Source organism: Lolium perenne, chromosome 1 (genome assembly GCF_019359855.2).
Source record: "Lolium perenne isolate Kyuss_39 chromosome 1, Kyuss_2.0, whole genome shotgun sequence".
In the NCBI taxonomy this organism is placed as follows: domain Eukaryota; kingdom Viridiplantae; phylum Streptophyta; class Magnoliopsida; order Poales; family Poaceae; genus Lolium; species Lolium perenne.
Genome location: NC_067244.2, coordinates 236,489,979 through 236,493,972, shown reverse-complemented (window position 1 = coordinate 236,493,972; position 3,994 = coordinate 236,489,979). Strand labels below are relative to the sequence as shown.

The window sequence follows — 3,994 nt, the reverse complement described above, 5'->3', positions numbered from 1 at the left end:
TGCGTGATGCGTGGAGAAAGACGACAAGGCAAAAAGGAGGCGTACCCCTTCGTCCAGAAAAGTGGGCCGAGAGGGAGATGGCTTGGGCCAGAGAAAGAAGAGAGATGGGCCACCGGGTAAGGAAGAAAGGAGAGAGGGACTTGGGCCAGGGAGAGAGGGAGAGGATTGCTGGGCTTGGGCCGCCGGAGGAAAAAGCCAGGGAGAGAGAGAGAGGGCCAGGAGAGAAGATTAGGTTTTAGGATTTTGTAAAAAAGAAAAGGGAAAGATGAGGTTTTATTAATAAAATCATATGAGAGGAAAACAAAATAGCTAGGGTTTATAAAAATAATTTTATTTAGTGAAAACATGGATGATATGATGCATGATGAAATGACGATGCACAAAAAGAAAAGAACAAACAAAATCTATTAGGGGTACTATCCCGGGCCGTTACAATCGACACCACTAACAAGGGATCGCGCCCCGAGATCCCTCGTCCAGGTACGGGGGAGAGAGGTGAACTATCGGATCTTCTGGCGACGTGTCGATCTCCTCGACACCACTAACAAGAATTGTTACTCCATGTAGAACGGCGACACCACCAACAAGAAGTCGTTGTCCCGTCGATGATGAGGTGCTTCTGTTGGAACTCGTATTGCAGAAGACCAGGCTCCGTAGAACAAAGAGAAAAGGAGTAATAATCACACTGATTCACCAATTCAATGTAACAAGAGCGAATAATAAGAGTAGTCGGCATGGGGGCCAATCCATTCCGCACCCAAAGTATTACTCCGTACATGAATAGAAGAATCGTGCAACCAACTCCCAGCATTCAGATTGGCGATCCTGACAAGCGTTGACAGCGAAGATCCGACGGGTCAAAGCACAAAGAATTGAAGAATGATCACGGAACAAAGATGACGTTAACGGGTAAGACAAAGGATAGTCGTCGTTGATGTTTCTTCTGTTGGAAAATCTTCAGAGAGCGGACCTATTAGGATAATGCATAGATCGTCCAACCCACGTGGGAACCTAAGACTCAGAGAACTCAGATAAGAGAGAGGACTCAAAACTCGCATAGAGAAGAGGAGAAAGAATATAGGTAAGGAGAAAAATCAGAGCTAATCAGAACTTTCCAACGAATTTTTAGAAAATAGTTTTGACACTAGACACAACGACGTCCGTTGGCAAGGTTATCCTACAGGCTGGACTAGTGGGGTACCGTCAACCTGAGCTCTGATACCAACTTGTGACGCCCCGGAACCGGTACCATGAGGATTCCAGCGATCCCGCCGAAATCCGCACGATATCGATTCAGAGACGCCCTCCGACACGACGTGCGCGACGAATCACACACGTGATGCCAGAGGAATTAACACGAGCGGTAACATTACAACATGATTACAATAGAGCCCACAAGATACATATATTACAACAACGACTCCAACGAGTCAAGATACAAATCGATACATACAAATATCCAAATCATACAGAAGATCACATACGTCCGAGTACGGACAAGATACAAATTGGACTAAGAGTCCTGAAGATAACCAGTGGCGTCCATAACCCTGCCCAGGCCAAGCCGGAAGGGTAACCTTGCTAACGTCATCATCTCGTACCTGTCAAAGTCGGGCCATCGGTTGCCGACAAAAGGGGGAGGAGACAAAAAGAAAAGAAAGGCGAGGGTAAGTACCATTGGCACGTACTTGCGAGACAAGACCAGCTATGCTCGCTGGTGGGCGGTATAAACTTCACCCGGCTATATGTGGAGTTTAGCGGCAGCAAAGCTACTATCCAATAGAGACACGCTACAACATCCGTCTACTCAGAGAAGATAAGAGAGCGCACAAGATAACAGTTCTATACTCTGCAAACATAACACAGCCGATGCGTTCCCCCTTCGCAAAGAGGTACTGGCGAAGGCACACACACTTTTGAAAGGGTTTTATTAGCAATTTATTAACAACAGGAAATAAGGTGTAAGTTGTTCTATGATCAAGCTATACAATTCCAAGTCGTCCATAACCGCGGACGCGGCTTATCGATAAGATGTACACCCTGCAGGGGTTGCCCAAATGTAACCATACGCATGCTCGAACCCACTTACTACAGGTGGAGTCTCACATCAAGACCGTTCCCAATGCAAGAGAAAGTTTAAGGGGAGCCACCCCACTAAGCTACCCGTGACGAAGTTCGGCCGTACTCCGATACGGACCCAGAGGTTTGTGCCAACGGCTAAGCTAAGTGTGAACAACCTGCTGTCGCTAATCGTTCCACGATATGAGTACAGAACATAATATAAACACCCGAAGGCAACAGAAGTAAATCGTGCATCGTGCATATGAGCAAATAAAACCAAGGTTGTGGCTCCCAATAAACAGACTCGAGGAAAGGTAGTGGGTGATGGGGGTCCCACTCCCCCACGTACGGGTAGAGCGCTCAATCTCGGAACAGATAACAAGAACTCGGGTCCTAGGGGACATTAGCGAGTCAAAGTTCCGATGCTTTCGCAAAGGGGCTCACAGATGCCTCTGCTTACAATTTTAGTTGTTAACAATAAAATAAAGTGTGATTATCTCCAACAAAAGATATAGCATGTGATAACCTCCCAACAAGATATCCCGAACATCTCGAGATATCAACAAGACCCTAAACTCGCCTACGACTCGCAAAGCTGGCAAACAACAAACAATAGGTAGGGCGAGGAGGTGTATCTCGGACATATAGGTAACAGGTGGATAGGACACGTGACACAACAGAATCGCAACACAAGGATAGCAATAGATCAAAAGAGCATGTAAAAGTAAAATAGGTGAAGGGGTGGGCTCGCCTGTGAAAAGCTGCAGAAGAACTTGTCGGAGAACTCGTCGTAACTCACATCACCACTTCGTGATCCTATCCGGGAAGAAGCAAATGCTGGAACACACAACGTATGCAAGTCTTACTACTACGGATAAAGAAGATCCAGCATGATCAAGAGGATATGCATGACATGGCAAACATGATGCGGCGGTGCAACTTATCCATATTAATCGGAGTCGGAACCCCGGACAGGCAAATTAGGTTGGAGTTGCATTTTCTACCGGCAAATTTAAGGGTGGATTAGCATGGCAGTAGCATGGCAAGGGTGAGCTACTTCAACGTTAAATGGAACCGGGACAACATTTATATAATATCCCACATATTCCATATGTTACATATTAGGTGGTAATGCAAACTACCACGAAATTTTATGATGCATGGTGCAACAGCAAGCATAGATGGCATATTCATGTCCAGCACATTTTTCTGATCAATTTTCATATATAAAACATTTTATTTCGAGTTATGGTTTGAGAGATATGATTTTTGCAAGATCTGAACAAAAACAAAAGAAGGGACGGGCCGGGCCGGACCTGCACTGTCCTGGGCCGGATCTGATCTGCGTCGGCGACGGGAACTTCGGGCCGCGCGGGCGTTGATCAGGGACGGAGGATCTGGGCCGAGGCCCGTCTGTGTACGTGGAGCAGAAAAGAACCACAGGGTTAAAAACAAATAGCCCACGCTAGGAATTGAACACAAGATCACCAGGTGGATCAGAGGGGCACGAACCGTAAGAGCTAGCTGATGTTGTTGACTTGGATGATCTCACGCATAAGCTGAAACATCTCTGAACTCGAGATCTGGACAAAACAAAGGCCAAAAGGTTGGATTTAATTCACAGGGGTGGGGATTTGATCTCAGGGCGCACGGGTCAAGGAGCAAGGTTGTTACCACCGGGCTACGATTCGTTGTTGATGAACACGGGCTTCGTGACATGTTGAAGCGTAAACGAGCGGAGATAGGGGCCATGGCGGACACTCTGCAGACGAGCTCGGGGACGACGGAGACGGGACGAACCAGGATGCGAGAGATGGCGTCGGGGGTGCGGCTCGACGCAGGGAAGGAGGTGGTGTGCTCGGTTTGGCCGGAGGAGGACGAGGGCTGCCGTAATTGAGGATTATCTCGCCGGAGACGAAAGAGGAATCGGCGA

At 47.5% G+C, this 3,994-nt stretch overlaps 1 long non-coding RNA gene across 2 annotated transcripts; it reads right to left on the bottom strand.

Moving 5' to 3' along the window:
• Positions 1-1,364: 1,364 nt before the first annotated feature.
• On the bottom strand, positions 1,365-3,518 carry LOC139835012 (uncharacterized). Of its 2 annotated transcripts, XR_011750691.1 has the most exons (3): positions 3,378-3,518; positions 2,813-2,898; positions 1,365-1,601 (listed from the first exon to the last, which is right to left on the bottom strand). It is a non-coding gene; the product is annotated as an uncharacterized lncRNA (long non-coding RNA). The 2 variants fall into 2 exon arrangements; XR_011750690.1 differs by having other exon boundaries at positions 1,365-2,898.
• Between the last annotated feature and the right edge of the window lie 476 nt (positions 3,519-3,994).